The 22347-nt window shown below is 43.1% G+C and overlaps 1 protein-coding gene across 1 annotated transcript in view; it reads left to right on the forward strand.

Moving 5' to 3' along the window:
• TMCC3 (transmembrane and coiled-coil domain family 3) overlaps nucleotides 1-22347 on the forward strand; it is a 258844-nt gene that overhangs the window by 34718 nt on the left and 201779 nt on the right. The window lies entirely within an intron of this gene.

Genomic DNA, 22347 nt, shown 5'->3' on the forward strand with positions numbered 1-22347 from the left:
TACCCTGCTGTTGGGATTGCTGAATGGTGCAGCCACTTTGCTAACAGTTTGGCACTTCCTCAAAATACTGAACATAGAATCACCGTATACCGTATGATCCAGTAGTCCACTCCTAGACCAAAAAGAAATGGGATACCTACGTCCAGACAAAAATGTGTGCAGGTGATTTGCCTTTTTATTATTGCATTGCAAGATTTTTTTTTTTTTAAATACAGTTTGGGTACAAGTCCCTTGTCAGGTGTATGATCTGCTGTTACCTCCTCCCATTCTGTGAATTATCTTTTCATTTTATTAATGGTGTCTTTTGGTGCACTAAAGTTTTTAATTATGATGAAGTCTTATTTATCTATTTTTTTCACTTGTTCTTTGGTTCTGCCCGTTTTTGAAGTGCTAAAAATATTAGCTTATTTTCTATTCCAGGCCAATCGATTGCTATAATACACAAGAAGAGCTGGCTGTGAGTAATTGAATAATCCATGTCCTTTGTTAGAGAAGAATAACAAGCCCAACAACTCTGAGGTTCAGTGATATTGATGGTTTTCCTTCCTTACCTTTGTGTTGCCCCCTCCCAGGCACTTATCATGCTGTTGTGCGTATAACAGAGGCTCAAAAAATACTTATTGACTTGGGGTGCCTGGGTGGCTCAGTTGGTTGAGCTTCTGCCTGTTGGTTTTGGTTGAGGTCATGACCTTATGGGTTGTGAGATCTGCTGGGAGTGGGCTCTGCTGAAGCTCTGTGCTCAGTGGGGAGTCTGCTTGAGGATTCTCTCCCTCTGTCCTTCCCCGCCGTTCACGTGCACATGTGCTCTCTCTCTCACCCTCAAACAAATAAATACATCTTTTTAAAAAAAATACCTGTTGATTAAATCTGGAAAAGAAAATTGATCTTTGCTGAAGACCTAAGCTGTATTTTGTTTGGGCTTTAAAAATAGGTCAGAGTTCAAATCTTGGCTCATTTGTTATGTGGCTTTTCCTAAGCACTCAGCCTTCTTGAACCTCAGTTTCTGTACCAGTAAAAGAGGCATAGTAATGTTTACCTTGGAGGATTGTTGTAAAGATTGCATATAGAAACCTACGTACATGGAGAGATTCCACAAATGGCAGTTACTGTTTATATCAGTTAATTGAATTTATATCTCAGTTTCTCCATTTAGTAAGATGGGAGTGATGCTTGTCTTTTAGCCATCTCAGTAGTATACATAGAGATTCATGAGATATTAGACTTGGTTCTTCCTTGCTTCCTTTGATAAGTCAAATAGTCCATTTCCTGGAACCTCTGGAGAACCTTCCTTGGTCCCTGACCATCTCCATTTTTGTGGAATTCAGGTCAGTGGGACATTAGTTGTATAAGCTAGTTGTACTGCCTAATACAGTAACCACAGGCCACCTGTGGTTATTTAAGTTAAAATGAATTAAAATAAAAATTTTAGTTCCTCAGTTGTACTCATTATGTTTCAAGTGCTGAGTAGCCATGTGACTAGTGGCTACCATATCGAACACTGTTTGTTCAGAGCATTCTGATTGTCACTGAAAGTTCAGTTGGACAGTGCTGGAGCAAAATGTTTGGACAATTTTATGTGACTTTCTGTTCAACTGCAGAGCCTGTGAAGTGAGGGTTTCCTGTAACCTCCGCTAAGCAGCCCCTTCCCAGCACCTCTTCTTTTCCACTTAGGGCATGTCAGGCTCAAGATCCTGAGTGGTTTAGAATCCTGGGAAGCAGGGAATTACAGCACCCAGGATGGTTTTATTCTGTGTCCTGTTGTTATTTCAGATATTTCAGCTTCCTTTCTGCCGATCCTGTGTCTTCCTAGTAAGTTTCTTCATCAGGAAGGCCAGCAGGGGGCCATTTGGGGCAGTTGTGGTTGTGTGAATACTGTTGTGACCCGAGGGAAGGAAAGACACTTCCCCATATCCCTACTTTTCTGTGATGTATCAGGTACTAGGGAAAAAAAGGAAACCTATATTACAAACGGATATTTAGGATTCTGGATTTTTTTCCAGTTATAGAATTAAGATAATGTTTAGAGATTGGAGTGTTTACAGATGGTTTGACAAGGAACCCCTGAACATTCCTCTCTGTGACCGCATTAAACTGACATCAGTAGATGTCTTCCTGATGACTTTGGACATATTCTGATCGGATTGCAGTGTATGTGCATTCTTCTCCTTGACTTAAAAAAACAGTAGGAGAAGGGCGCCTGGGCGGCTCAGTCAGTTCAGCGTCCGACTCTTGATTTTGGCTCTGGTCTTGATCTCAGAGTCGTGAGACCAAGCCCTGCATCAGTCTCCGTGCTCAGTGAGGAATCTGCTTGAGATTCTCTCTCTCCTTCCCCCTCTGCCCCTCCCCACTGCTCATGCTCACATACTTTCTCTTGCTCTCTCTCAAATAAATCAAAATCTTAAAAAAAGTTGGAGAATTAAATTCCTTTTGTTAACAGGTTTGCTCTTACATCTTCCTTTCTCTCATCCTGCAGATCATCCGAAATCATGCTTCCCATAGGCCATTCCTAGAGCTTATGGGTGCCTTCCCAGATGGGTCCTGAGGGTAGTTTCTTTTTTGACTTGATCCAGGGCGTAAAATCGTGCATTGAACGAGGGGCTATGGGTCTGCATAGGGTTCACATTCTTTTCCATCTGCGTTCAAGGAAGTGTTGACTTACCTGTTCATTCACTCTGACTCCTGCAGATCAGGTGAATGAACCCAGTCATTCCTCGATGGAAAGAAGTGATTAATTTTAGACTGTCGGCATTTCCAAAAGCTGGATTCTAGTAATATGCCCTGGGAAAGGTTAAGTTTTCAAACAATAAGTGAAGCACAGCTAAATGGGTTTCTTCCTGGAAGAAGCTCAGGACCTTGAATAGGTTGGTGGGCACTGTGGCTTTCTAGGCAGGGACACTTACCTGACCCTAGAACCCTTGTATGGGGACCCGTGGTCTGCAGGACACCCATGAGGAATTGCTAGACTGAAGGACGGCGTCTGAGAAACAGGAAAACAGCCGCTGTGGGAGAGTGCAAGTGGAGCAACCTTGTGCATACTTCTGCTTTTCGTTTCTCAGTTGTTTCTCAGTTTTTGTTTCTCAGTGATTATTTTTAACCCAGATGTTGGTCATCTGAAGCTTTCATAAACTCACAGGCCCGTATCAGATAAAGACGCCCCAAATCTTACGGAATCAAGAACATCATCTGGCCTGAAGAGAAGGTAAAGATTGCTGTCTGCTTTTTTTTTTTTTTTTTTGAAGGAACCTTTTAGTGAAGCTGCTACTCTGCTAATTCAGTTCTTTCTGGCATACATTTAGGGTCTACTAAATAAATATTCCTGCTTCTAGGTACAATCACATTCTAAGAAGTAAGCAATTTATGGGCAATTCTTGTATGATGAGAATCTGCTAATGGTTTTTAGAAGATATCTGATGCTCTGAGGACGAATTTTGTTGTCAGGCCATGGATCACATGTGTGTCTTGCTTCTGTTAATACTTTGCTGGGCAGAGTAACTCAATGAACTTCTGTTTAACATGGTCTAATAGCGTTAGCCAGGATAGTGTCTGATAACAACAGCAACAATAATAGCTAACATTTTGTAAGTAGCCACCATCTGCCAGGCCCTTTTCTAAGCATTATAAATGTGTTAGCTCATTTAATCTTCACAAAAATGCAGTGAGGTAGCTGTTATTTTTCCCGCTTTAAAATGGGAAAATACTGTAGGCACTTTATAATAGTGAAGGCTAGAATTAATTATTGGGTCTGTGTTCAGACCAGTGAATAACAAAGCATATTTTATAGTACATTTTCCTTAATTTCGAGACAGTGCTGATTTTCATAAAATCCCAAATCGTATGTAGCACATAATTGATTTTGCAATTAATTTATTCTTAAGAGAGTGATCATACATTTTATAACTTATAATTGGGAATTTTTAGATGTCAGTAGATGCTATAAAAATGGAATTTACTTAACATTTTTTCAACAGCCTACTCTTGGGCCAGTTTCTGTGTTTGATGTTAGGAATGCAGAGATGACTGAGCCCCCATCTCTGTCCTCCCGGAGATGTCATCATGTGGGGAGGTCATGTAATCCTCCAAACAGTTGTCATTTCTTAGGCTGTGACATGGGAAGTGGCTTCTTGCAGTTTATTTTAAAAAGTCATAGAGAAAAGATTTGTAGGCTGCCGTGGGACAAGAAGCTGGGGAGAAGCCATAGGTCTTAGATGATTTTTTTCCCCAGCTTTATTGAGATATTATTGACATATAACATATGTAAATTTAAGGTGTACAGTGTGATAATTTGATATGTGTATATATTGCAAAATGATTACCAAAATAAGGTTAGTTAACACCCCCATCCCCTCACACAGTTACTTTTGTGTGTGTGTGTGGTGTTAACATTTAAGATCTACTCTCAACAACTTTCAAGTATATAATATGGTACTGTTAGATATAGTCACCGTTGTACTTTAGATCCCCCAAATTTATTCATCTTATAGCTGGACGTTTGTGCCCTCTGAGCAACCCTCCCCAACTCCCCAGCCTCTGGCAACCACCATTCTACTCTCTTCTCCTATGGCTTTGGCTTTTCAGAATTCCACATGTAAGTGAGAACACAGTTGGTCTTTCTCTATCTGACTTATTTCTCATACCATGATGGATCCCTCAAATGACTTTTGCGTTGTTCTCCACCCTTTGCTTGATTTCACCCAAAGCGGTCAGTTTTGGGGTGTAGCATCATGCTGCTCTTGAACTCAGGCTTCTAGATGCTGGGGGGGGGGGGCAGCGGGGAGGGATTATCAATTAGAGAGAATCCCATGCTGTGAAAGGAATACCAAACTGTTCCTAATGCAAATGAAGAGAAGAAAGCCTAGGTGTGGGGGGAATGCTCCTATGATGAAAAATGAGGCCCTGGCCGCAAAGCCCTTGCTTTCCTTGGCTGAATCAGCTTTAAAGGAAAAGGGGGGTGGGGAGGGAGGATAAGAAGGGGGAGGAAGCAGAGTCTTCCTGGGAAACTCTATACAAAGATGCATTTCAAATTGGTAGGCAGGGCTCTGGGCTCTTAGAGAAGCCAAATCTAGCAGCCAACCCAGACCCTTACTATGATCTGGAACATGCTTCCCCTGCCCTACAAATCTGCTTTGCTGCTTGGTGTGCCGTGGTAATGAAATATTTGTCTGTTGGGTTGTATGATTTCACAGGTAATCATGCTCTTTTGATAAAAATGATTGGCTGAAAGGAGTGTTGGGAAGCTTTTGTTTTTCTTTTCTTTCTTTTCTTTTAAAGATGTATTTATTTCAGAGAGACTGAGGGAGGGGCATGAGCAGGAGGGGCAGAGGGAGAGGGAATCCCAAGCAGACTCCACGCTGAGCATGGAGCCTGACGCAGGGGCTCAATCCCACGATCATGAGATCACAACCTAAGCCAAAACCAAGAGTTGGACGCTTAACTGACTGTGCCACCCAGGTGCCCCTTTTGTTTCTCATTAGTGTATGTTGAATACTTTATACATGCCAGGTGTTGCTCTAAGCATTTATTTTCATGTCCTTGACTCATCCAAGTCTCTTCATAGCCCCCTGAGGTGTGCATTACTGTCCCCACTTACGAGACCAGGAAACACACTCAGAGAGTTTGAATGACTTGTCCAGCCAAGATGCACATCAGGAAGTCAGCTTTTGGGGGACAGTGGTTTTAGCTTCTGCCTCAGGCAGGAATCTAGTTAAATCATCCCAGGAAGACAGAGATCTTTTTTTGAGAAAAAAATAAATGAAAAACTTAGCTATAAGCTCTAATTAAACAAAGAAACAAAACATCATCTTTATTGTTTTAAATATTTTGTGATTGTCTCTGAACATGACCAAGAGACTTTGAGACATGTTTGGCTCCTGGGTTTCTGGCCTGGGTATTAAGGTGATGAGAAGCCACCAGAGACCTAAGGAATTAACTTGCATGGTTTTTACCATTAGGTCAGGAGACTTGGCATGAATAAAATGTGATATAATAACATAGTGCCAAATCAGAGGGGCCTGGAGTGACTCAAGGTAAGAGCAATACACCCCTTCCTGCTTCTGCCCTCCCCGCGCATCAGTGAACCATCACTTTTCCTATCAGAATGTAAACTGGGCTTTTTGTCTGTTTGTGTCTTCAGTGCCTGGCACATAAAAGCTAGTCAGGATTTGTTGGGAAATGAATAAATGAGGGTATAAATCTCCTATAGTTAAATATTTTGGCTTTCTGGGTAGCAACATGGGAGTTCTATCCTGTGGTAACAGCAGTGACAGACACAGGCTCTCCAACCAAAATGCACAACCCCAAGTTGTTTGAAGACAAGGTCCTCACTGCCCACCCTCGCCCCAGCCACCATTCTAGGCATGTGAGCTACTCTCCCCACAGCTCTGTGGGGCTGAAGAATGGGGGCGGTAGCGGGTTCACCCACACTGCTCACTTAGGAAAGGTCAGCAACCTCTGTTTCATCAAGCGTGCCCTACTTGTCAGAAGTGTCTATCAGGTTCCAGAGGTCTCAGATAGTTGGTTCCAGTCACTCCTTCCACCTCGGTGGAGGGATGGCTCCTAGAGCTTCCTGCTGTGCCAATTTGCATGAGGTCACTCCTGAAAAAGCCTTGTTTTTAAGTGGGAAAAACCTGGCCTGTGTGGCAGAGGGGGCATCCGCAGGGAAGAGGGGCATCAGCCAGAAGTTCCCTTCCTTCAGCATCTCCTGAGTAACTTTTGGGGTTCCTGCCCTCAAGGAGCTCACTGGAGGGGGCTAGAGGCATGTAAAATGGAAAACTTACAGTTCCACAGAAATGCTGGAAATGCTATAGTAGAAGTAAGAGCAAAATGCCCGGGGACAGAGAGGGCGGTGTTCAGGAGTCTTGTGGAAACTTGATGAATAAGGGAAAGCTTGATTTGGCCAGGACTGTCAAAGTGCTTTGTAAGCTGAGGGTCCAGACAGAGGGTAGCAAACGCAGATGCCTTCACTTTCAGCTTCCTTTAGGGCACGCCTCCTCTCGCTGTCCCTCCACTTCCTCACATCTTGGTCATGCCTGGAACTCACTCCAGTCACACTGGCAACCACACTGTCAACCTCACTGTCTTTGAAACCGCTCGGGTTTGCTTCCTTGTTGCATCTCGTAAGCCTTCCCAGCCACCCTGTTCAAGGCGGCACATCTTCGTCTATCCTCTCACCTTGCTTTATTTTCATTCATAGCTGTGGCTCCCTCTGGCATTATGTTTACGAATGGACAAGTGATGTTTATTTAAAGCAGGTATTCATTTATTCAGCTGATACTGATTGAAGCACCACCATGTGTCAGGCACGGCTCTAGACTCTGGGATAAATGGACAAGACAGTCCCTGATTTCATAGTTTACATTCTAGTGTGGAGAGACAGACCAAAACCAAATGAACAAGTAGGATAAATTCTGGGAGTGGTAAGTATATGAAGAAAATAAAATAGGGCAAGTGCGTAGAGTGACTAGTGCCTGGGGGAGAGCCACCTTCAATTGGGTGGTCAGGAAAGGCCTCTCTGTGGAGGGAGTACTTGGACTGAGATTTGAATGGTGAGAAAAAGCCAGCTGTTATGGGTTGAATTGTGTCACCTAAAAAAATCATGGTGAAGTTCTAGCCCCCAGTACCTCAGAATGTGGCTTTATTTGGGTATAGGGTCATGGCAGATGAAGCTAGTTAAGATGAGTTCATAGTGGAGTACAGTAGGCCTGTAATCCAATGTGAGTGGTACCCTTATTAAAAAGAAATTTAGGGGCGCCTCGCTGGCTCAGTGGAAAGATCATAGGACTCTTGATCTCGGGAGTTCAAGCCTCACATTTGGTGTCAAGATTACTAACAAAAAAATGAAATTTAGAGACAGTAGACAGAAAGATTGCCACAAGATAGAGATCTACAAGCCGATGGATATCAGACTGTCAGCAAACAACTGGAAGCTAGGAGAGAGGATGGAACAGATTCTCTGTCTCAGGCCTCAAAAGGAACCATCCTCACTGACACTGTGACCTTGAACTTGTAGCTTTCAGAAATTTGAGACACGGGCACCTGGGTGGCTCAGTCAGTTAAGCATCTGACTCTTGGTTTTGGTTCGGGTCTTGATCTGGGGTCATGGGATTGAGCCCCAGGTTGGGCTCCATGCTGGGCGTGGAGACTGCCTAAGATTCTGTCTCTCCCTCAGCCCCTCCACTTATCCGCTTTCCACTTGCACATGCTCTCGCTCTCTAAAAAAAATAGTACATTGGTAAGTGTGGAATATATAGCTCCCTCTTGATTTATCTGTACAATAACCCTATTTAAAAAGGAAATAAGTTTGACACTGGTCTGAATGCTGAAGTAATCCTTTCAGATTCATACTTTTTCTAGGTAGTGTCTTTTTTTTAAACTGAGGTATAATTAGCATAGTGTATTAGCTTCAGGTGTATGATATAATGATTTAACGTTTCTGTACATTATTCAGTGCTCATGAAGTTAAGTGTTCTCTTAATCCCCTTTATCTATTTCACCCCTCCCCCTACCCATCTACCCTTTGGAAACCACCACTTTGTTCTCTGTATTTGAGTCTATTTTTTGTTTGTCTCTTTTTTTCTTTGTTTTGTTTCTCAAATTCCACACATGAGTGAAATCATATGGTATTTGTCTTTCTTTGATTTATTTCACTTAGCATTATGTTCTTTAGATCCATCATGTTGTTGCAAATAACAAGATCTCATTCTTTTTTGTGGCTGAGTAATATTCTGTTGTATATACATCCACCTCTTTATCTATTCATCCATGGATGGATACTTGGCTACTGTAAATCATGCTGCAGTAAACATGGGGCTGCATATATCTTTTTGAATCAGTGTTTTCATCTTCTTTGGGTAAATACCCAGTAGTGGAATTATTGGATCATATGGTAATTCTGTTTTTAACTTAATGAGGAACCTCCATACTAAGTTTTCCACAGTGGCCTGCACAAATTTGCACTCCCACCAACAGTGCACTGAGGGCTCCTTTTTCTCTACATTCTCCCCAACACTTGTTATTTCTTGTGTGTTTTTAATTTGAGCCATTCTGACAGGTGTGAGGTGATATGTCATTGTGGGGTTTTTTTTTTTTTTGGTGTTTTGTTTTGTTTTGCATTTCCCTGGTGATGAGTGATGTGGAACTTTTTTTCATGTGACTGTTGGCCATCTGTGTGTCTTCTTTGGAAAAATGTATATTCGGGTCATTATGCCCATTTTTTAATTGGGTTATTCATTTTTTGGATGTTGAGTTGTATAAGTTCTTCATATATTTTGGATATTAATCCCTTATTGGATATATCATTTGCAAATAACTTTTTCTTATCATTCCTCTTTTCTTCCTGTCCTCTACCTTCCTTTCTGCATATGAAAATAACACACTGATCCTAATTCATATACTTTTAAAGTGTTATTTTATAGATACCATATTTCCTGTTATTTGGGAAGAACTGGTTCATTTACCTATTGACCAGTTCTTAGCCCCCTCAAGAATTTTGTCTTTAAAATCCACATTCATATATCTTATTAGGACATCTAAAGTGATTTGATTTGTTTATTTTTACTGTAAAATGGATGCATTTTCTTTTTGGGGGATGCATTTTCATTAGGCATAAACTGAAGAGGGGAGTATTCTACTGAAGCTGATAGGACTTCAGTTTGGGATCTATAAGGTCTTTGAGAGCTAAAGTCTTCAGATGAAGTCTGAAGATTAAAAATAATAGTAATAGTTGGTATGTGTTGAGTGCTTCCTGTTTGCCAAGCACTGCGCTGAGCATGTGATGTGAAGCATTTCATTCGTCCTCACAGATATCTTGCTAGATGTCTAATTCACTCATTCTGCAGGTGAGGAAACCAAAGATCAGGGAAGCCTAGTATGTCAGCAAAGTTCTAGATAGTAGGTTGGTGGACCTGTGATTTAGACCCAGTCTATTTCATGGTAGCGTTTGAGCTTTGACACTTACTTGGTGACCATCATTTGCCATTACAGAGTCCTTATGTGTGAAAGACAGATTTCAGGTTTGAAAAACCAAAACAAAAAAACAAAGAAAGGAAAAAAAGAAAGAAAAGAAAAATTAGTGTAACCTGTTACAGATAAATAGCATTATAGTCTGTTGATATGTAAATACAGTTTCAAGATTACTATAGGACTCCTAGTTCCCCAATTTTACCTAAAAAAATGTGTGAGTGTGGGGCGCCTGGGAGGCTCAGTGGGTTAAGCATCTAACTCTTGATCTCAGCTCAGGTCTTACTTTCGGGTCGTGAGTTGAAGCCCTGTGTTGGGTAGAACCTACTTACATATTTGAGTGTATGATGTCATACGTGTGTTCAAAGTCAATCTACATATGACAACAACACACTAATCCTACTTCAGATACTTTTAAAACGTTATTTAAAAAAAAATAAAATGGCATTTTAAAGATAGTTATATTTCTTTTTTATTATTTGGGACCCTGAACTCTGACTGGGAGTCACAATATACAATTCTCCTTGAATCCCAAAGTAACTACTGTTTTTAGAAGAGAGGGGAAAAAAATCTAGCATCTGTCTGCAAGAGGCATTTCTTCATTTTCCTCTCTATCACCGTGCGCTCTCTGGTGTGTGCAGACTGACAAAAGACAGATTAACAAGAGAAAAACAGAAGTTTGTTAACCTGTGCATTATGCATACATGTGGGAGCCTCTAGATAAGTAACTGAAAGAGGTGCTGAGAACTTGGGGTACCACCTTAACCAAAGAAGAGTACATTTTTAGGGAAGCAGCAAGACAAAAGGTTCTTGAGCTTCTGGGGTGGCAAATTATGGGAAGGCAGATATGTGGGGGAACTAATGGTAGATAAGGGTTAGTTTTAGCAAGGATTGTTTTCTGTTGGGTTTTTTTTTTTTTTTTTTTAAGATTTTATTTATTTATTTGACAGAGAGGGAGAGAGAGAGTCAGGTTCCCTTCTGAGCAAGGAGGCCAATGCAGGAGATGCAGGACCCTGGAATCATGGCCTGAGCTGAAGGCAGATGCTTAATGGTCTGAGCCACCCAGGCGTCCTAGTTTTAGCAAGGATTGTTACATGGATTCCCTTGGTACCTTCTCTGGGCTGATGAGGGTCTAGTGTCTCTGGTGATTAACTTCTGTTCTTCCTGGTAGAGAGAGGATGAGGGGACACCTTTACAAATTTAGGTCCTGCTTTTAGGCAAATAGGGGGAAAGCAGGGATTTTTTTGTTTTTGTTTTTGTTTTCTGTATCTGCTTCTCAATTGTCTTCAGCTCAAAAATAATCCTTATTTTAAAGTAGCATGTTTTGGGGTGGCATATTCTGCTACCCTTTACAAGCTGTGCATGGATGATTATAGGACAAAGCATTTTTTCCACAAAGAATGCCTACTATGCTGTATGTACCGTTCTAGGTGTTGGAGATACATCAGTGAACAAGACAGACAAGCCCTTCTCCCTCCCTGGAGCTTACATTCTAGCTGGGAAATATAGAGAGTAATGAAATACAGGAATATAGTATTTATCACATGGTAGGCTTTTATGAAGAAAAACAAAGCAGGGAGAGGGAAAGAGAGTGCCCTGAGGGGCAGATTGCAATTTAAAATAGAATGATCTGATCAGAAAAAGGCCTCACTGGAAAGAAGATATTTGAACAAATTCTTGAGGAAGTGAGCCTGTGGGATCCTTGCTGGGGGGCGGGAGCGGGGGTGGGGGGCGATGATGTTCTAAGTAGCAAGAATGGTGAGAGTATAAGCTAGGCTGGCTAGAGTGCCTGGGGGTACATGGGGGTGGGAAGAGATCAGAGAGAGAACTGGGGAGTGAGTAGGTGTAAGTCCAGGAAGGACTGGTAAACTATTTAAAAAAAAAAGATTTAATTTATTTGTTTGAGAGGGAGAGCACATGCATGAATGGGGGGGGAAGGGTGGAACAGACTCCCCGCTGAGCGGGGAGCCGGATGCAGGGCTCCATCCCAGGACCCCGGGATCAAGACCTGAGCAGAAGGCAGAGGCTTAACCGACTGAGCCACCCAGGCGCCCGACTGGTAAACTATTGTAAAGACCTTGGCTTTAACCTTTGATGAGGTGGGAGTCAAAGATCCCCTAGTCTGAGCGCCCAAAAGGGCCGAGTGCGGTGTGTCCATTCACTGCAGTGGCCCTTTATTGAGGGAATGTAGGAGCTCATCTGGGGACATCCTAGCAGCGATGCTGAACAGGCAGCTGAATATACAAGCCTGGAGTTCTGGGATGGAGATGCACATTTGGGGGTCCTCAGCATGTGGATTGCATTCAAATCTGGGAAATCAGACGAGAGTGTGAAGAGAATTAACGGGGACAAAGAGGTCTGGGACTAACTCTGGGGCACTGCGCTAGCTAGGGCCAAGCAGAGGAGACTTGGAAGGAGCAGCCAGTGATGGGAAAATTTAGGAGAGAGTAGTTTCTTAGAGGTCAGTGAAGAAAAGGTTTCAGTGAGTAGTGTGCTCTATCAGACGCTGCTGACTAGTCAGTTAAGATGACCAACAGTTGGCCGCTGGGTTTAGCAGTGGCCGCTGGAGGTCATTGTTGCAATTACATTGGAGGCCGACTGCAGCCAATGCCTCCTGTCAGGGCTCTTCTCAAAGTTGACATGACGTGCTGCTCAGTTGTCCACTCTGTACAGTTGAACTTTTTCTGCTCTACTATCCCTGCAAAATCATTTCTGCATATGTGTCTGTGGACTTGATGTGCAGTTGTAGAGCCGAGGTATGTTCTAGCCCAGCCGCCTCATCATACGGCTGAGGAGAACCCAGCTTGGACAGGCCAAGCAGTGTAAGCAGGTTTGCTCGTGGTAGAACCAGGACAACCCCAGGCTTCCAAGTGCCAGGCTTACTGTTCTGTCTGCCACACCTGGCCTGCTCTGCTTAAGGTGCCAGAGTCCTAGTGATGCAGGATCCAGGAGCCCGACAGTCAAGAGGGAATTCTTGAGACGTTTTACAGAGCGGAAAGGTATTTTTATTACAGCTCGGGGACCGAACTCGTGGGCAGAAGGACCTGCATTGTGATTGTGAGGAGTGACTGATTATGAAGGGCTTTCTAGACTATGGAGGTGAAGGTGACGTTAGGAATTGAGTCTATGGGTTTCTGGAGATCTGGCTAATTATTAAGATTATGTTTCTTGTAAATCATTAAGACAGTTAGAAACTAGAGTAGAGTTTCATGTCCTATGTGACTGTGATCTTTATCAGTTGACCATTTGTTTTTCTCTTGCCTTTGTTCTTAGGCAGTTACTAGTGCCTGAGGAATGTGATGTGATGTGATGTGATGTGTGTGTGTGTGTGTGTGTGTGTGTGTGTGTGTGTGTATTTGTGAGATGTCAGCTTGTGTTTTGCCCTCAGCTTGGCTTTCGCTCTCTCAACAATAGGAGGTTAGTTCCAGCACACGGAGAGAGATCCTTCCTGGTCCCTCTAATTCTGACTGTTCTCTCTCTCATAAACTTGTTGAGCTGGGTGCAGGAGTATGCCCCAGAATGTCCTGGGATTCTTCAACATTGAGCTTGAGTTTCCAGTTCTTGTGCTCACTAGCTGTGTGAGTCTGGGCAGATTAGTTCATGTCAGTGAGCCTCAGTTTCTCCATCTGCAAAATGGGGATAGTCATGACACCTCATAGAGTCGTGAGAATTAAACTGTCACTCGCCTGCCAGGTGCTTTGCACAGTGCCCTTACGTAACAGCTTCCACACAGGGTGGTTCGTGCAATTATTAGGAAATCAGAACTTTAGTTTCCAGGACGCCACTCTTGTTAAAACCATCTTCTAAAAGATTTTTAATTGATGCCATTGCCTGGGGTTTATTTACAAAACAGATTGAGTAGAGTTACACCCACAAATCTGTTAAGATTTTCCCCGAAAGAAGTTACCAGATGTCTTGTTTGTTTTTTTTAACCCCCTAGTTGGTGCTACTGGGGGAAGAGTCCATTAAAACAACCTAAAACAGTGTACTGCACACTCACAGCAGATACGAAACTTGTTCCCCCTTTCTCAGCACCGTCAGGTTCCAGCTCCGCGGCTGCCATCACTCCTGCAGGGCGATAGCAACAGGAGCTTCTGATGTGGCTGGTGTCCCTCAGACCCTCTGTGCCCGCCTTCAGGGCGCTCATGGGTTACTCCCCCTGCTCAGAATGGCTTGGTGCTGTTAGGAATCAGGCAGAGTTTTTCAAATAAACCTGTTCCAACTCTTTTCAAGATATACATAAAAAAATTAATTCATAGGGCCGATTAAGTAGTAATGTGTGTTTATAGATTTGCCTTTCTCAAATCAGCGTCTGGTTAAAAAAAATTACTGACCAACCCGAACCTTTAGTAAGAGCAGCAAAGCATTTCTTAATTCCAGTTCTTTTTCCTTTTTTTTTTTTTTTTAATTTTTGTCGGTGAACTGTTTTCCTGATTCTGTGTACGTGTGTGTGTATAGAGCAGAACTTGAGAGAAAAGAGGGCTGGGAGCGGAGTGTAAAGTGTGAATTATAGAATATTTTTCAGATTTATTGCAGTTGTATTTCTTTAAACACATACAGGGACTTGAACTCACTCCAGACTGTTTTCACTCTTATTATTAGAATGGGACCTGATGCAGTGAATAGAAAAGATAAATGTGTTAAATGGTAATTAGTAGCATTTATTTACATTCATGAAGTAAATACTGGAATTCCAATTATGTGTCAGATGCTGTGCTCAGCATGGGCCGATAAATAATAACTCAGGCTAACCTCTTTTAGTAAGCTTTAATATTATGAAAAATCACATGAAAATGGTAAAGAATTCCACATTACAATAGTACAATGAAAAATGAGTTTCTTTTTCATCTCAGACCATCAGATTTTCTTGACTGTTCTTCCCAGGAATTTCACCACATACTCATTTACGTATGTATCTTCATCATCTTGTTATTTATTTATTTATTTATTTATTTTTTTAGTACAAATGGGATCCTTAAAGAGTATTCCACCTCTTGCTTTTTTCATTCAGCAGTTGTTCTTGTTAATGTGTTAGCACCAACCCATCTCCCCTCCGTTTTATTACAGGTGCATAGTGGTCTATTGTATGGACATACCACAATTTAATTTTCTGGACTTAAAACTTATTTTAAAATGGAGGCACAACTTCCTGCACTACAGAGTTCTCTTTTGATGGGAATTACAAATAAAATCTATGACTGCTACCCCAGTGCTGGCACATGATAGATTCATATGAACATTAGTAGAATGGGTGAGTTGATCGTGTTTATTCAGTTATTCAGGTCATTTTTCTTTGTAGATAATTTGTTTTTTAAAAGATTTTATTGCGAGAGAGAAAAGGGGGAGAGAGGGACAGAACACAAGCGAGGGGGAGGGGCTGAGGAGAGGGAGAAGCAGACTACCCACTGAGCAGGGAGCCCAGTGTGGGACTCCAGGACTCTGGGATCATGACCTGAGCTGAAGGCAGACACTTATCCGAGTGAGCCACCCAGGTGCCCCTATTTATAGATAATTTAAAAACAAAATTTAGAACTACGAATGATCACATTCCAAATTAATGGACTGTGTGTTAATGAGGTTTGTGTCCTATCAGCTGCATTCTCTCGCACTTTATTTGCATAGTGACATACTCAGAAGTGTCCCTCATGATGACAACATGAATAGTTCTGTTGCCCATCCCTGCCGAGGGGCAAACGATAGCTCTTCTATAGATCAACAAACTCTGTGGCACATTTCATTCTGTCTGGCAGGTACTTTAATTTGAATGAATGATAGAGACCTTAAACTCAAGCAGTTCAGACTCTAGAAGCTTATAAACATTGGTCAGAATTATTTTCAGTTTTTCAAGGCTTTAGGGATGTCATTCTTTTTTTAAATTTTTTAATTTAATTTAATTTAATTTATTTGATGGAGAGAGAGACAGCCAGCGAGAGAGGGAACACAAGCAGGGGAAGTGGGAGAGGAAGAAGCAGGCTCCCAGCAGAGCATGAAGCCAGATGCAGGGCTCGATCCCAGGGACTTGGGATCACACCCTGAGCAGAAGGCAGACACTTAACGACTGATCCACCCAGGTGTCCCTAGGGATGTCATTCTTAATCCAAGAGCTATACTCTGGGTGGAGGGATCTTCCATTCCTGTGGCAGAGACCCTTTGTGTCTCTAGGCATACCTTGGTTCAGTAGACAAATGGTCTGACAACATAGGTGTTTTGGAAATGGATTCTCTTGTGACTTGTCTGCTAATCCGTTATTACAGGGGCTTGAAAGGTTCATGGTGGGTAAGATTCCCTGGTAGCTGCTACCAGACATTGCCTGGGGGAGATGTGACACCACCTCCAGGGAGCTGGCAATAAGGCGTGTTCTGGCACAAAAGAACAGGGGCTCTGGAATCAGACTGCCTGCGCTCAGGTCTCCACTGTGTGACCTTGGCAAGGTAGTTACATCTCATGCCTCAGTGTCCCCGTCTGAAGAATGGGGATTATTTAGTACTTACCTGGCTGCAGGAATTCAGTGGCTTAGTAAGTGGAAGGTGCTTGCATGGTGCCAACACATGCGTGCTTAGTAATTAGTAGCTGTGGTTACCATAACTGACAGTACCAGGGAAGGGGAGAGGAGACGATAATAGCTACTGTTTGTAGTAAGCTCCCGGGCTTACAAGTGCCGGCCTTTGTGTTCAGTGCCTCACATTCCATGTCTCATCTGATCCTTACAGTGCCCTGTGAGGTATTTTGAAGATGAGAAAACTGTGCTCAGAGAGGATGAGTATCTGCCCAAGATCATATAGCCATTAAATGATCAAATCTGTATCCGACTCAAAAACCTATGCTCTTTCCTATGAATAATATTTCCAGGGAAAGAGAGAGAGAGAAGGAAGGAGTCTTCATTTTGTGGGTGAAGAATGAGGCTCAGAGCACTTAAACTGCTAGCCCAAGATTACATGGAAACCCAGGTTTCCTTAGACCAGACCCCACGGTGTCTCTAACACTTGACGTGATGTCTTGCTCCAGAGTAGAGAGCCAGGACCAGTGCATTGAAATAGGCTGACTTCGGATAAATGTAAAGGCAAATCTGTCCTTCAAAGCTGCCCACTATGAATTGAGATAGAAGTGTATTTTTCTTGAATACAAAGGAGTTTGGAGCCAGGCAGTCCAGAGTTAATTATGACGGTCCCATAAGGTCTTCGGGGATGGGGACGCAGGACAGGGCATTGGCCCCATTTGTTGTCCCTTTGACTCTGAATCCATACCAAGACCCACGCCAGGGTTCTGGCTTTGGGATTCTGAACGTCTTTCATATCAACAATTTTATCAAATTAGCAGAAGCTGTTTACATCTTTGGGGAAGCAGACTATGGAAGATTTATTTTTTGCTTATTGGTCTTACGTCCGGCAGTGTTTTCCTGATTTACTTTCCTTGTATATCCTGCCATTTTGAGAATTCAGTGTTATACATCTTTTTGGTCAATTTGCTATACCTATCGATTCTTTTGTGTGCAGACTGAAGATTGCCCCAGGGCATTCAAATGCTGGTAAAGAATAATTACTGTGCCAAGTAGTGAGACTAAAAGTGACAACCCATGAACCTTCGCTTAGGACAAGGTAATTGAGTGAAGTTTAGATTTATTTCATTATTCTAGGAAGGAAATCCCACTTACTGGAATATTTCCTGTTGAAATCTGTTATTTTCCTGTTTTTTGTTTTGTTACCATAACTTGCTCATTCATGGAGGAAAAGCCATATTTCTAAAATGAAGTCATTTACTTAATAGTTCCGAGCAATATAGATGCAATCTCTGCCACCGTAGGCTTACCAGATTGCAGGAATACAGCTACAATGGCATATAGTAAATGCTACGATGGGATAATTACAGGTGCTGTGGGCACATGTGAGGGGGGCACTTAAGCCAGTACTTGGAGGTAAGGGAAGGCTTCCTGAGGAAGTAACCTTCAGGCTGAACCCTGAATAGGATAGGAATTAGCCACAAGAAGGTTTTTTCCAGGCAGAGGAAGCAACATGCATTAAAACCAAGTGACAAGGAGAATGCTAGTGCATTTGAAGGACTCAGGCATTTTGCTTAGTTGAGAGACTGGAGGCAGTAGGTGCACACTGGTTAGCTGTGGCTAGCTCACGGAAATCATACGAGCCACGTGAAGGAGACTTAGGGCACTGTGACGCCTTTGCAGGATTCAGCTAGGGAATGACATCTGAGATTTGCGTTGCAGAACGTCAAGGTAGTCGGGGATGGACAGGTTCAGCATGTGGAAAGAGTTGAGTGAAAACGTGTCCATTTTGGTTGGGGTGTAGAGAGCCATGGGGAGGGGCCTCATTAAGGCCGGAGTCTGCAGCTTGGGTCTTGGGGTCGTGTTAATGATTTTTTACGTTAGCCTAAAAAAAACATTCCTTGAGTTTCTACGTAGCAAATGGACTGGCGGCAGGGGTGGCAAGAGAAGGAGAAAAACTAGGGAGAAAGCCGTTGTAGTGATCCAGGGAAGAGGGAGGTGATGACAGCTTGGACTGAGATGGTCAAGGGGAAAAAACAGAAGTGGCCCAATTTGTATAAAATTTGAAGAACTTGCTATGAAGTAAGGGAGCAGGATTAAAAGGAGAGCCAGTTACTTAACACTCAGGCTGGTGTTTGGTTTATGAATTTCCGGGATCCTGACCCCTGCGGTTGGTTGTCCACAAGTACCTGGTCTGCGAGACTAGCAGAGGATGGACTCAGGATGGTGTCGTGCTGTCGCCCAGATTCTAACAAGAGAATCCACCAGCCACCTCCAGCAGAGGTGCTGGGCAAGAAGGAAGCCTGAGGTTTCTAGTGTGATCACACAGTGCGCATGCCTCTTGAGCTAAATCTTCGTCCTCCCCTTCTCACACCTTTGGTCCGTTAGTCTTTGTTCTGGCCTCTGGAGCCTAGTAGAGCAAGTGTGATCCCTCTTCCACAGGACAGATGTTCCAAGACAGCTGTCCTGTTAACTAGTCTTCCTCAGGGCGCACGTGCCCATTCCTTCAGTCATTCCTCTGCAGCTGTTGTTGAAGGCCTTCGCCAGCCTGTCTAGTCACCTGCCTTCAGACGTCTTCCATTGTGTAGTGTCCTTCCTCAGATATGATTGGTTGCAGCTGGCTGTTACCTGGAAGGCTTTAGAAGAGGACGCAAATTCTTTGTTTAACTTTTTATTTCTGGCTATAAATGGTAATATATACTCATGGAAGTATGTTAAAAAATACGGAAAAGTATAAGGAAGAAAAATGTAGATTCCTGTACTATCATCTACTCATAATTAGCTCAAATTTTGGTTTAATTTCTTCTAATCTTTTCTATGCGAATTTGTTGCAATTTTTTACTGGGTATAGATAGATCTCTTTTATTTTTTGAAAAAGGTTTATTTTAAAGAGAGAGAGCACATGGGAGGAAAGGGCAGAGGGAGAGGGAAGGAGGGAACCTTAAGCAGACTCCCCAATGAGTGTGGAGACCGATGTGGGGCTCGATTTCCTCAAGTGTGGCATACATACAGGGGCGCCAGGCTGGCTCAGTCAGTGGAGCATGTGCCTCTTGATCTCGGCGTTGTGAGTTCGAGCCCCATGTTAGGGGTAGAGATTACTTAAAAATAAAATCTTAAAAAAAATACATACAGAAAAGTGCATACAGCTTCAGTGGTATTACTTGATGAATGATAAAACATTTCTTTTAAAAAAAGCATTGCATGTGTATGTGTGTGTGTGAGAGAGAGAGCGCGAGCACACACGTGTGCAGACAGGAGCGAGGCTGGGGGTCCCATGGGGCCTGCTGACAGAAGGGGCTGTGGATCCTGCGGTCAGACAGTGTGCTCTTGGCCTCTCAGAGTGATGACCGCTCCAGTGAACAGCACGTTAACTCTGCCGCTGGCCGCTCTGGACAGGAGATGCTTTGGGAGGGGGAACGCTGCTCTAATTTAATTATGAATCTCAGGGAAGCAAATAACGATCCTCTCCAGTCTGCTGTGCTGGATGCAAGGGTGCCGCGGGGATGTGGCCCAGGTCTTTCAGGGGTACTGAAGAGGGAGGGGCGAGCGACTGTGAACATCCTTCTAGGGGGTGCATCTCCACCCAGAAGGAATGTGAACTTCAGAGATTTGGATCCCAAATCTGGCCAGCCCCCCAGATCACTTGTATCTGTAAACCTGGAGGGTCACAGTAGCCTCTGTGCAAGTGGAGTGCTCCCGTGTCCGGGTGTACCTCAGACAGCCCCACTTCACACCCACTTTCCTGTGCCACTGCTAAGAACACCCCGTTTTGTCTCCCCAAAATGTCCTGATTTGTATAATTGTACTTAGAGACAGTGTTTGTGTTCTACCCCTTTTGTGCAGTGTGACCCCAGGCGAGTTCCTCTACCTCACTGAGCTTTATCCACACCTGCCTCACAGGATTGAAGTAAAGAGGGCCCTTAGCCCTGTCCTGACTCAGAACAAGGACTTGGATTTTAAGGCCTTTTAAATTTTATCTTTGCTGTTATCCTTGTAGCTGGAATTTTCAAACAAGGGTGATAAACCGTGACTGTCTTAGATAGCGGAGGCTGGAAGGCTGTGTGTTTTTCCCATCTACCTCCTAAAGAATTTGCTTGTCTTCTTTCCAAGATAGAAAGAATAATTGTTCGGGCTTTCCTTCAGGGTTCTGTTTCAAATTTAGAGGCTGACAGCCTTTGAAATGTGAACAAACCATCAGTAAAGCAGGCTTGGACTTCAGTGCCTCAGTCTTCACTTTAGGAGAGTGATTAAGAAATCCTGGGGTAGGGGCGCCTGAGTGGCTCAGTTGGTTGAGCTCCTGACTCTTGGTTTTGGCTCAGGTCATGATCTCAGTGTTGTGGGATCAGGCCCTGTGCCAGGCTTCACACTTGGCAGGAAGTTGGCTTGAGATTCTCTCTCTCTCCTTCTGCCCCTCTCCAACTCGTGTGCGCACGCGTGCGCTCTCTCTTTCCCTCTCTCCCTAAAATAAAATAAAATAAAATGAAATAAAGAAATCCTGACATACTGTTCAGTATTTATAGTGTGACATGCAGTCTGGTTTGTGCCTGTTGTTTTGGTAGAATTATTAATAGCATTCCCCTTCACTCTCAAACATGGCTCAGTTTAGACAATCAGTTGTGTGGTTACACTAAATATTTAGGATTTGTGTAAGCCTCCCTAAGGTTATGAGTCTTAGCATATTCGTACAACAGACTACTATTACATAGCAGTGAAAGTGAATGAAGTATAATTGTGTGTGTGAGCATGGATAAAACTAAAAAAAAAAAAAGAATATTCAGTGAAAAACAAGTTGCAGAAAAATACCTACTATATAATTTCACTCACATGAAGTGTAATAAAGCAAAATTAAATGATTTATTGCTTAGGAATACATATACATGATGAAACTATAAAGAAAAGCAGAAGGGTGATTAACTCAAAATTAAGATTAGTGTTTACCTGTGCAGGGTGGGGGGAGAGGACCTGAGAATCACAGAGGGACACAAAGGGCTTCCAAGATACAGATTTTATTCCATTTCTTAAACTGTGGGATGGGTACCTGGGTGTTTCATTATTGTCTTTATTTCAAATGTACGTACATTCTTGTGATTCCTTGGGATATTTTATACACACACAAATACACAAAAAAAATATACACAGGAAAAAGTAAAAATAAAACAAGATGTGTGATATCAGATTTTATACTTTATCTGTAGTTTGTTCTGGGGTGATTGTTCATAGTTGAGTGAGCTTAGGGAGAAGGTAACCAGACTTTGAATCTCTGAACTGAGAGGCTAGTGAGGCAATTTGACAGTTTAAATCTTTACAACCCTGGGGACACCTGGGTAGCTCGGTAGGTTAAGCATCTACCTTTGGCTCGGGTCATGGTCCCAGAGGCCTGGGGTCCAGTCCTGCACTGTGCTCCTTGCTTGGCGGGGAGCCTGCTGCTCCCTCCGCTTGTGCTCTCTCTCTCTCAAATAAATAAAATCTTAAAAAAAAAAAAAGTCTTTACAACCCTGGGGTTTTACAGGGCAAGTAGTTCAGTCTTGGTTGGTCTCTCCTGCCAGTACCGCCTACCTCTCTGGCACTGACATTCATCGAGTGAGCATTGTGTTAATCCCTTCACATGTACTCTGTCTTTTAATTCTCAGGGAAGTGCTGTGAGCTAGATTCTGTCATCATCTCCATCGTACGGTTAAGGGCGGCGGAGCTCAGAAGGGTTAAGAAAGCTGCCCAGGCCATAGGTGTCCGCACTGGGACTCTTCAGTGGTCTGCTGCCACCGCTGCCCCTGGGCCTGACCACAGTGCCGTGCTAAGGCCCAGGCTCCCCGGCGACTGAGGGGGAGGCAAATGCTGGACATTGGCAATTTTGCAAAAAGCTTTTGCTGCTTACTCCCGAGGATGCTGTCTTTGTCAGG

This window comes from Ursus arctos, unplaced genomic scaffold, assembly GCF_023065955.2.
Source record: "Ursus arctos isolate Adak ecotype North America unplaced genomic scaffold, UrsArc2.0 scaffold_21, whole genome shotgun sequence".
In the NCBI taxonomy this organism is placed as follows: Eukaryota; Metazoa; Chordata; class Mammalia; order Carnivora; family Ursidae; genus Ursus; species Ursus arctos.